We start from the raw sequence: 12,320 nt of genomic DNA, 5'->3' as shown, positions 1-12,320 counted from the left end.
ATAATGTCATACATTCACCTTAGTACAGGGATCTGGGCCTAAATCCATCATTTTATTGGGTGGGCTCCAGGGCACCCAGTGAGAGGTGGCTGGCTCCTAGGAGATTGGGTCCCCGGGGCACAAATCGGACTATTGCAAAAGAGAGCAGAAAATTAGGCAAAAAAACAAGCAGAAAAGGCAAAACAGAGCACAGAAAAAGGCAAAACAGATAGAAGAAAAGGTCAAACAGAAATCAGAAAAGCTGAACAGAAAAGGTAAAAAAGTGGGCAGTAAAACAAGCAGAAAAGGCAAAACAGAGCAGAAGAGAGCAAAGGGCACTCAGATACTCACACATCCACTCACAGCCCAAGGCAGACTCATGCACCCACTCACAGACCCACTGAGAGACTCATACACCCACTCAGACACTGATGCACCCACTCCCATACCCATTGAGACACTCATGCATCCATTCACAGACTCACTCAAAGACTTATGCACTCATTCACAGACCCATTCAGACTCATGCACATACTCACAGACCCACTCATAGATTCATGTACTCATCACAGACCTGGTCAGACACTAATGTATCCACTGACAGATCCACTAAAACACACACACACTCACTCACATACTCACTCACAGACTAACACACCCACTCACATACCCATTTGACACTCATGCGCTCACTCAGATACACATAAACCCACTCACAGACCCACTCAGTGACTCAGGCACCCACTCACAGACCCACTCAGACACTCACGTACCCACTGACAGATCCACTTCAGTCAAGTCTCAAAAAACTGTTTCAAAAAAGAAAAGGAGGAAGGGTAGAAATACTCTGAACATCTAGCCTTGATCCTGGGGTCCCCGTGGGACACCACCAGGACAAAAAGGCAATTTTTAAAACATTTCTGCCAGAAATCATGAAGGTTACATGAATTTGGTGGAGAAAAAAAAGAGTGTTCTCTTGCACTTGTTTATAAAATAACCCCCAGGTGTCCCGGTCCCGGGGGTATGTGGTTAAAAAAGGAGGAGGCAAACAGGTCTTCCCTCTTATGGCTCTTTTGAGCCTCTGGGTCCACCACCTCCCAGGGCTTTATTATTCTAATATAGAGGGCAGTGTGAACCTCTCTCTACGGGCTGAAGGGATCCCCAGGAGACACCACCTCCCTGGGGAAATACCTATTAAACAATGGGAAGGCGAGCTGCACCGCCCCTTCCGGGGGCCATTATTGTCCCTGGGGACTGCCACCCCCCAGGGTACTGTGACAGATCCCACCAAGCAAGAGCAAAAAGAACTCTGCTTCCAAAAAGTTGGAGCTGTCCAACTGCTCCTGTTTGCTGTAAGCAGAGTTTTCATCTGTTTCTCTGGCCACTGTCATGCGGGTAGGGAAAGAAATGACGTGGTTGATCCTGTACATAGGGAGCAACATATGTAGTAGCTCCCTGCATACAGGAGCAATGCCGGCTCCTGCAGGAGCCAGGGAACCCACTGGGACTGCTGGAGACTTATGTGTCCCCCACGGCCCCCATAAAAGCACACTAGGTACCCTAGGTGGGCTTGAGGGTATCCAGGGAGACGTGGCTGTGCCCTGGGGATGGGGTCCCTGGGGCTGAAGTCAGCCCGGGGAGGGGCCGTGCAGCACCCTCCCACATTACCAAAGAGAGCTAAAAAGAGGGCAGGAAAACAAGCAGAAAAGGCAAAACTGAGGGCAGAAAAATTAGCAGAAAAAGGCAAAGCAGACGGCTGAAAAAGGAGCAGAAAATGCCAAACAGAAATCAGAAAAATTAACAGAGAAGGCAAAACATTGGGCAGAAAAATGAGCAGAAAAGGCACAACAGAGCAGAAAGTGGAAAACAGAGGACTCTCAGATAATTACCCACCCACTCACAGACCCACTGAGAGACTCACACACCAACTCACACACCCACTGAAGACTCATATACCCACTTAGAGACCCACTCAGAGACTCATGCATCCATTCATAGACCTACTCAAACACTGATCCACCCACTCACAGACCCACTCAGATACTCATGTACTCACTAAAATACTCATGCACTCACTCACAGACCCACTCAGAGGCTCATGTGCTCACTTACAGTCCCACTCAGAGATTCATGTACTCACTAACAGACCCACTGAGGCACTTATTTATCCACTGAAAGATCCACTCAAAAACTCACACATCCACTCACAGACCTACTAAGAGGATCATTCACCCAGGCCCAGATCCACTGAGACACTCATACACACACTCACAGACCCACTCAGAGACTCATGAATCCAATCAGACTCCCTCAGAAACTCAGGTACCCACTCACAGACCCACACAGAGACACAGACCCACTCACAGACCCAGACCCACTCACAGACCCAATTGGACACTCATGCACTCACTCACAGACTGACTTACACACTCATGGAGGCACTCGTAAACCCACTCAGACACTCCAACACCCACTGAGACACTCACATACCTACTCGCGCACCCACTCAGACACTCACACACCCATTGAGACACTCATGAACTCACTCACTTTCAAATGTTACAGGTTACAGTTTGGAAATACATTTTTTTTTTTAAACCTTCAATTCACTTCACAAAACCAATGGTTACAGAGATGTAATAATTGGACAATAACATTAAAAAAATCGAAATTCACTAAAGAAACCAAAGGTTAGAGGGAGGTTACAGTTAGCAAATAACATTAGAAAAACCTTAAAAATCCAAGGTAAAAATCAAAGTTTAAAGGGATGTTATAGTTAGGAAATAGAATTTAAAAACATTTTGAGTGGCATTTGAGATGTCATCAGTGATATCTCCCTGCCCACACTCATGCGGGCAGCAAAACAGAACAAAAGACAGCTCCCAGCTGTCAGTAGTATTTTTTAATTTCCCACCAGCTGAAAGCAGATTTCTATGGTTGCTTTCATTTGGCAGAAGATTACAAAAAATGTTCTCACCAGACAGGAGCAAACAGATTTTTTCCCGCCCACAGTAGTGTGGACAGGGAAACTACTGTGTCATGTTGGTGGGCTACCCTGGACACAGTTAGAGTTGCCTGGTTAGCAAGCTGAAAAGTATGCAACAAGGTTTGCTACTTGTAATAATCTGAAGGTGGTGGATAAATTGCAAATGAAAGTTATAACTCTAACTTTAGAATTTTTTAACTTTGTGTACATTAAAATTGGTTTGTATAGGGAACATAAGTTTTCTTAACTATATCTAAGCTTTAGCCTTTGTTTGTCTAATTGTATTGCAATGGTTTTCAAATCTTAGAGACCAGTGATTCAAGAGGAGAGTTGTTATGTGGAGTGTCGTACAGTACAGTGGAGGAGAGTGTTGTAAAGTCTATTGTCATAGAGTGGAGTATTGTAGATTGGAATAGGGTAGAGTAGGGTAGAGTAGAGCGTAGTAGTGTATTGTACAGTACAGTGAAGCGTTATATAGTGCAGTGGCACGGTGTCTCATGTAGTGAAGTTAAGTATCGAAGACTGGAGCAGCGAGTTGTACAGTGGAATGGTGTTTTTGAATAGTAGAGTTGGGTGTTGTAGACTGTCATAGAGTGAATTAGAGCGTTTTAGATTGGAGTAGGGTGAAGTAGAGTGTCACAGAGTGGAGTATCATAAAGTGGGGTGTTGTAGTGTACAGTGGAGGAGGGTGTCATAGAGCGGAATGCCATGTCATACAGTGGAGTCGCGTACCGAGGAAAGACATTGAGTGGCCTTGATGTCGAATGTCATATAGTGTAGTACAGTGGTGTAAAGCAGATGGGCATAGAGCGGAGTAGATTGTCAATGTGGAATAGAGTGTAGTACAGTGTTGTAGAGTGGAGTTACATAAAGTGGAGTAGAGTGTCAGACAGTGGTGCGGCATGGAGTATAGTACAGTGGCATTGGGTGGAATAATGTGTAGTAGAGTGGAATGGAGTACACTGGAATGGAATACTGTGAGTGGAGTAAAGTATCATAAAGTGGAATTGTGGGTTGTAGACTATGGAGGCGTGGAGTTCAGTAGAGTGGAGTGGAGTAGCTTACAGTTGAGGAAAGTGTCATAAATGGGAGTACTGTGTTATAGAATAGAGTGTAGTGGGGTGCTGTACAGTATTGGAAAGCGAAGTAGACTAAAGCAGAGTAGGCATATAGTCTAGTTGGTTTTTGTAGATTGGAGCGGTGTACAGTGCAGTACATTGTTGCAGAGTGTGGCAGTGTGGATTGGCATACAGTGTTACAGAGTACAATGGCATAGAGTGGCATGGACTGGAGTGGTTTATAGTGGAGTTGTGGAGTGAGGTAGAGCGCTGTGTCAGACTAGAGTGGAGTAAAGTAAAGTGAGCTGCAGTAGCATGCAAAGAGTTGTGTACAGTCTCATATAGTGGACTATAGTATCGTAGAGCAGGATGGAGTACATTGTTGTACAGTGCATACAGTACAGAACAGTGTTGTACTTATTATTTTTTAAATGTATTTAAGAGTTTTATGTAGTGCTGGCAATACCTAAGGGTATCAGAGCACTTTAAATCAGTAAATGTTCAATAAATAATGCATATATTCCGTACAGGTGAATTGAATCAGGACAAATCAAGGATTGAGCATGATGGAGAAAAAATAGCAGAGCAGGGGTACTATGAGATCTAAGGGTAAAGGTCATGTCTTTATGGGCGCTTTATGTCTGCTAGTTGAGATGTTGGTTGAGGAGGTGATGCTTTAGCTGTCTTTTGAAACTAAATAACATGTACAGGAATGGAGTTTCAGATTTTTGGGGCATTGCTTGAGAAGGAGAGTAACTGGGATTCTTATTTGTGGGCTTTCAGTGGAATGAGGTGTAGGGTGTTTGAGCTCCTTGGGTTTCTTGTCTGACCTGCCTTTTTGAGTTTTGAGGTCAGGTGAGCTGGTTCCCAGTGTGAAGAGGTTTATGAATGAGGCAGGCAATTCTGATGCTGAAGGGAGCTTCAATTGGAAACCAGTTCAGTTATTTCATGGCAGGGGTGATGTGGTTGTATGTTTTGGTTTCTGTCACCATTCTGGCTGCTGCATTGAGAGTGGTTTGATGGGGAGCAAGGTGAGATTTCACAGTGCCTGTGAGGGTGGCATTTCCATAGTCTAATCCAGACAAAACTAACGCTTACATGGCAGATTTAAGATCTTTCAGCGGTTCAGAGGTTTCCGGTTCTAGATTGCACTGTTCGCACTATTCTTTATATGATCTTTTATGGTCAGTTTGGGGTCCAGTGTTATTCTTAGGGATTTGGTGGAGTCCGCTAGGGTAGCTTCCAGTTAAGAGCTTCAATGGAGTCTAGCCACTCTTGCATCTGGGGGAACCTCTCAGACTTTTATATGAGGAGAATTTCAGTCTTATCTTGTTTGAGTTTTAGGTGGTTGAGAGGTAGCCAGTGTTGGAATTCTTTGAGGGGAGCATTTAACCGGAGTATGTCATCTTGTGAGTAGATGTCCATGTAGAGCTGGGTGTCATCTGCATATACGTGGAAGGGGATGTTAGCTTGGCTGAGATTGACTGTGAGGGGCTCCATGTAGATATTGAACAGTGTAGGTGAGAGGACGGAACCTTGGGGGACAACCTGGGTAAGTGCTGCTGTGTCATAGCTCATGTTGTTTATTTATTTTTATTTGTAGAGATTGGTTTTGTAGAAAAGATATGAACCAATATTGGACCCCCCTTCTGTAGCAATCCTTTTTTGGAGGTATAGAAGAGGAACTTGTGGTGGACCGTCGAAGGCCGCTGATAGTTCTAGGAGTATGAGCAGGCAGCATCTGTCTGTATCCATGGAGTTGTGGAGGTCATCTACGATGTTCAGAATAGCTGTATTCGTGCTGCATCCATTTTTGAAGCCTGATTGATGAGGATCAAGGAGATTGCTGTTGTCGATGTGTTGGTTCAGTTTGAGAGAATACATCTGTCTAGAATTTTGGCTAGGAAAGGGAGATTGGAAACAGGTCTGAAGTTATTGAGGTCGTTCAGGTCCGCATCCAGTTTTTTGAGTGGTCGCATGATTTCACTGAGTTTGAGGCAGTCTTGTATCACTCTAGTCAACAGGGAGCTGTTTATAACCTTTGACCAGAAGGGGGATTAGGCCGTGATTAAGCTTTTTTGCAAGGGATGCTGGGAAGGGATCCACAAGGTAGGAGGAGGGTTTGGACGTAGCAAACAGACATTAGCATCTAAGAGTGGGTTGAATACCATCAAGCTTCTAGGAGATACGGGGGGCCGTTGGATTTGATTGCTCCCATTATTGTCCTGAAGTGTGATCCTTGATAGGGGGGCTATGAAGTGAGAAGGGAGGTTGTTATCTTCCTTTCCGGAATTGGATTCCCCTTGGATGTCTTGTTGTTATCATCAAGGGCTAGCTCCATGTATAAGATTTTATCTTTGAAGAAATTGTGAAAGTTGTTACAATATTGTTTGGAGATCTAAAGGTTTTTTAGGGAAGACTTGGGAGTTTGTTGTTTAATGATGATGAAAAGTTCTTTAGGGCAGTTTTTGACCTTGTCTAGAGCGTTGTGGAAGAAGGAAGCTGTTTTTGTTTAATTCCTGCATTCCCTCCTGAGTTGGTCCAGATGGGCTGTGGATGGATTTTCTCATCAAAGTCTATCTGCCACTCTAAGCTTTCTTCTTTAAGTGTTGAGGTGTTTTTTAACCAGGATCTCAAGGGTGTGTTTCTCACCATTTTCAGCTTCAAATGTTCTACTTGGTCCAATATGGAGGACATCGTTGAGTTGTAGTGGGTGGTGAGTTTGGTTGTTGAGAGGTTATCTGATGTGAGGAGAGTAGTGATCCCATTCTATCTTCGAGATCAGCTAGGGGAATTTAGCTTATGTTACTCACTCACCAAGAGTTTTATGTGTGTGAATTGGGTGGTGGATCATATTGTTGAGAATTGGGTGGTGGAACATATTATTGATGTGGAACAGAATGATGTGATGATCCGAATAGTCAACAGGGAGGATGTTGTCAATAGTTAGTGTTTCTTCCTGTGCTGTGATAGCATCCAGAGTAAGCATGGGCGGAAAATCCGTTCCGCTCGCGGATTTTGCGGATTTTCGGTAAATTCGCAATCCGCAAACTCTTGCGAATTTACCGAAAATCCGCAAATTCACACGCAGCGGATTTTTTTGCTTGGTGATACAATATTGCGGCGTGCAGCGTTCACTTACCATCATTCAGAGTTTGCGGAGTTGTTTTTCTCGATATTTTGCGAGTGCTGAGCCATTTTGGATCTTGCTGCGGGATCCCGCAGGAGTTTAGCGACGCATCGCGAGAGTTCGCAATTGCGAACATGTAGATGCGGCGGGCAGCTACAATCTCGCACTCGCGTAATTACAAAATTTGCAATTCTGCACAGGAAATCCACTAGCAAGCAGCATAAACCTTCTGAAAATGATGATTTTTATCAGAATAACTCCTCAGGTTGACATTTGCCTGCACTTTTTTGGATTTGAGGCCTTTTTGACTTTCTTTGGATCACTTTTGGATTAAAATCAACTTTCACAAGTAAGTTTGTTTGGGGCATTACAGTTGCTGTTCTGCAGAAAAACGAGTTTTGCAAAACTGAAAGCACTCAGCAGGTGCAAAAGTTCACTCATCATTATTAACCATTCCCTGTAGTGCTTCCTGAGGGGCCCCTCCAGAGTTCAGTTGCCTATGTTTGTTTGGGGCATTCCAGTTGCTGTTCTGCAGAAAAACGAGTTTTGCAAAACTGAAAGCAGTCAGCAGGTGCAAAAGTTCAAACTCATCATTAGTAACCATTCCCTGTAGTGCTTCCTGAGGGGCCCCTCCAGAGTTCAGTTGCCTACTTGCAGCTATTCTATGACCCTGCTCTGACCCTCACAGCAGGCTCGTAGAATAGCTACAAGTAGCCACAAAGGTCCTGGGGAAAAAAATTGCACTGCAACAGAAAGCAAATTACAGATAAGGAAGCAGGTGCCAGACTGGAATTTTAAAACAGTGACACATTAATAAATCAACCCCAAATTAATTCATGTCAGTTGAAGCAGGGCAGGTGTGCTTGCTTTTCCCCCCCATAATCTACAGTGATGAATCAGAGGGTGGCAGTGATGTACCAGAGGGTGGCATGGGTGAATCAGAGGGTGGCAGTGGTGAAACAGAGGGTGCTGTGAACCTGTGATGATGGACCAGACGTAGAAACAACAAAGTTGCGACCGTTGCGAGCCGACAAGTAAGTTCGCAATTGCGAACTGGTACAAAACCCTCGCGAACTGGCAAAAACCCTTGCGAACACAAAAAGAATTCGCGGATTTTGCGGATTGCGAGTTCGCAAATACGCAAATTCGCGAACGCCAGATTCGCAAAATTCGCCCTTGCTTAATCCGGAGTAGATTTGTTGTTGTGGGTTTGAACTTTGCAAAGCTGGGCCAGAGTGTTACTGAGTAAGATGTCTTTAAGGATTGGAGTAGAGTATTGCTTTCATTGTTCCAGCGAAAATTGAGGTCCCCTAGGATATGTTTTTATGTGAGAGAGTGAGCAGTGTGTGATCAGATCTGGTACGTGTTTACTGAAGAAGTGTACATTACCCGGTGGGTGATAGAGTAGGTGGAGTGAAGTGGTATAGACAGGAGTAAAGTGTCAGAGAGTGGCATACAGTGTAGTAGAGTGCTGTAGAGAGGAGTTACATGGAGTACAGTAGTATGTGAAACAGTGGAGCTGCTTAGAGTGTATTTTTGTATAGTAGAGTGGAGTGAGGTAAAGTCTCGTACAGTGGAGTAAAGTAAAATGGAGTGGCATAACGTAGTGTGGAGGAAAGTGTGTTGTAGAGTAGAGTGGCTTTGAGTGGAATGAAGTGGTATAGAGTAGCTAATAAACTGTTATAAATTGGAGTGAGGTCTCATACAGTTGAGTGAAGTGCTTTATCCTATAGTGGAATAGAGTAGTGAACATTGAAGTGTAAGGGTATAGAGTGGAGTATAGAGTTGGACAGTAGAGTGCACAAGGATAGCGTGGACTAGAATGCCGTAGAGTACCCTGTAGTGTGGTAGACCTTTATAGAGTAGAGTTAAATTGGGTGAAGGAGAGTGTCATACAATGGAGCAGCGTAGAGTGTCATGACATACACTGTAGTGGCGTAGAGTGGAATACTGTAAAATGGAGTAGCATACAGTGGAATAGCGTACAGTGAAATACTGCACAGTGGAGTGGCATAGAGTAGAATCGGGCAGAGTGGAGTGGTGTACAGTGAAGTGGCGCAGGGTGGAGTAGGGTACAGTAGATTACCGTAGAGTGGGTGTATACATTGATATGGTATGGTGTAGAGTCTAGGAAACTGTAATACATTGAAGTGGCGTCTCATACAGTAGAGTGGATTGCTGTGAAGTGTGGGAGACTTTTACAGAGTAGAGTTATATTGACTGGAGGAGAGTCTCATATGATAGAGCAGTGTAGAGTGGCGTGGCATACACTGCAGTGGTGTAGAGTGGATTACTGTTAAATGGAGTAGCATACAGTGGAATAGCGTACAATGTAATACTGTACAGTGAAGTGCAGAAGAATGGAGTGGCGTAGGGTGGGGTAGGGTACAGTGGACTACCATAGAGTGGGGTGGTATACATTGACGTGGAACAGTGTAGAGTCAATGAAACTGTTATAAATTGGAGTGTTTTCTCATACAGGAGAGTGGAGTGCTGTGTTGTACAGTGTTGGAAGCTGTCATAGAGTGTTGTACAATAGAGTGCACAGGCATAGAGTTGAGTGCAAATTATGACAGTACTAAGATAGAGTGGAGTAGAGTCTAGTACAGTAGTATAGAGTTTAATAGAGTTTTGTAAATTGGAGGAGAGTACAATGGAGTGGTGTAGAGTGGAGCACCATACAGTATAGAGGCATAAAGTTGAATAGCATAGAGGGGAGTAACGTACAGTGGAGTGGCCTACAGTGAAGTGGTGTAGACTGGAGCGGTGTATGGTGGGGTGGGGTAGAGTGTAATAGTGTGGAGTAGAATAGTGTGGGGTGGAGTAGCATACAATGCAGTAGCGTACACTGGAATGGGGTGAAGTGTAATAGCAAACAGTGGAGGGGCATACAGAGGAGTGGCAACCTATGGAATAGCATAGAAGGGAGTGGGATAGAGTTGAGTAGCATACATGGGAGTGGCTTACAGTGTAATTGCATAGCATGAAGTGGCATACAGTGGACTAGCGTATAGTGGAATAGCATATTTTGGAGTAGTGTACAGTGGAGTGGTATACAGTGGAGTGCTGTACACCGAAGAGACGTAGAGTGGAGTTGCAAACAGTCTAATAGCGTAGAGTGGATTGGTGTAGAGTAGAGTTGTGTACAGTGTAAGATCATAGAGTGTGGTGGTGTACAGTGGTGAGGCATACATTATAATAGCGTAGAGCGAAGTCGCCTTGAATGGAGTCTCATACAGTGGAGAGGCATAGAGTGGAGTGCCATAGAGAGAATAGTGTATGGTGGGGTGGCTACAGTGGCGTGGCATACAGATGTAACTGAAATATTTCAACAATTTAGACTATGGTGTGCAGAGTAATGCAAAACAGTGAATTGCGCTGCCTTTAGTTTCTCCACAGATTTATCAATCAATGTAGGGCCACACATGGTGACATTGTGTTGCTTTGTAAATCTGATTTGAGTATTGCAGTGCACATGCAACACCATGTGACGCGATGCGTGACCGTGATAACTTTGCAGTATACCATGGTACATGGCAATGACAAGTCAGTGTATATAAAAGGTTAAAGGCTGTATTTAGAGAATGAAAATATATTGTTTTTACACACTTTAGCTTTTCTGGTGTTAGGGCCTTAGGTATAGGTATGTAGTAATTCAGCGCCGAGACGCCTGCGGGCATTTGTTCGCGCTATATTAAATGTTAAAAAATAAATAAATAAATAGTAGGTCCCTACCTATTACCACTTTATTCAATTTGTAATAGATAAGGAAAAAATTATATAAACTTTTATATATTTTTAAATAGGTTTATGGCTATGTACCACAATACTTTCTCAAGATTTTGGCAAATTCCACGAAAGTACTAGAGTGACAAATATCACTGAGTTTAAATGCCTTATAACTTGAAAAAAATGTACCCTACTTAACTGCAGTACCCAAAAAGCATAATCTCAAATTTCATGTAAATCCATTCAACCATTTTCACTCTAGGTCGAATACAATCGTTTATGGAAAATGCATTGGTGATAAAATGCATTTTGGGATCCCCTTTTATTTTTGCTCCCTCTTAAGGATTCACCACAGATTTACTACATGGACAACTGAAAGACTCATTTATGCTCACATGCTAATGCAAACCAATAAATAAATACATAACAAATAGAATACATCTTAATCTACATAGATTTTCTTGGCATGCTCTCTGAATCACAAAAAAAACTTTCCCCAACAGGCCAAACAGAAACAGTCTTCCTTATGCACTCCTGTGCAACACAATTGAAAAGTGACCCAGCTGTGAGCTACACAAACAACTATATATAGAGGACATGGTATTTGGTTATATGGGGCTAAAACCTATTGATATCTGGTGTTTCATATGTAGCACAATACTGCAAAAAGTAGCAAGGAAGCTCAGAAAATAAAGTTGACTGCATATGTAGAGTTTTAGAATTACTACATGAACAACTAAAATACACATTCATGGTCACATGTGTATGTAAACCAATAAACAAATACATAGAAAACACAATTGATAAAAAGAAAGTTGTTGCAGTAAATCTGATTGACACTCTGTAGTTATGGTTAGGATTCCCAGCTATAGGAATTCCTTGAATTTTTGCTCCGTAATAACCTTCCACTGAATCGCTGTAAGACCTATAGCATGCTCTACATTTTGTGATGATGGCAAATTTTGTGGTTAATCATTAAAGGTTTTAAGCTAAAAAAGGGTTGGTGATCCAAAAACATGTTTTCCCACAATAGCATTTTCCATAAACTATCGTATTCGATGTAGCGTAAAAATGGCTAAATGGATTTACATGAAATTTGGTAGGACTACACATTATGGTGCACAGATGATCCTTTTTGGGTGCTGCAGGTAAGTAGGGTAAGGATTATTTTAAGTTATAAGGCATTTAAGCATAGGGATATCTGTGACTACTTTATTTTAGCCGAACTTCGTCAAATTTCACAAGACTATCGTGGCACATGTCAATGACAAGTCTCCATCTGATTGGATTATGACTGCCTTTACAAAATGTTGCAACTGCCATGTTGTTTTAAGCCCACTTTGTCAGTATTCTGGCTTAGGGCTTTAGATATGGATAAGCGCATTGGCCCATTTCAATCTCCGCCCTTGATCCCTGGTTCTCAATATGGGATCAAGGG

The sequence above is a fragment of the Lissotriton vulgaris genome, chromosome 12 (assembly GCF_964263255.1).
Source record: "Lissotriton vulgaris chromosome 12, aLisVul1.2, whole genome shotgun sequence".
Classification (NCBI taxonomy): Eukaryota; Metazoa; Chordata; class Amphibia; order Caudata; family Salamandridae; genus Lissotriton; species Lissotriton vulgaris.
This window is presented reverse-complemented; position numbering follows the sequence as displayed.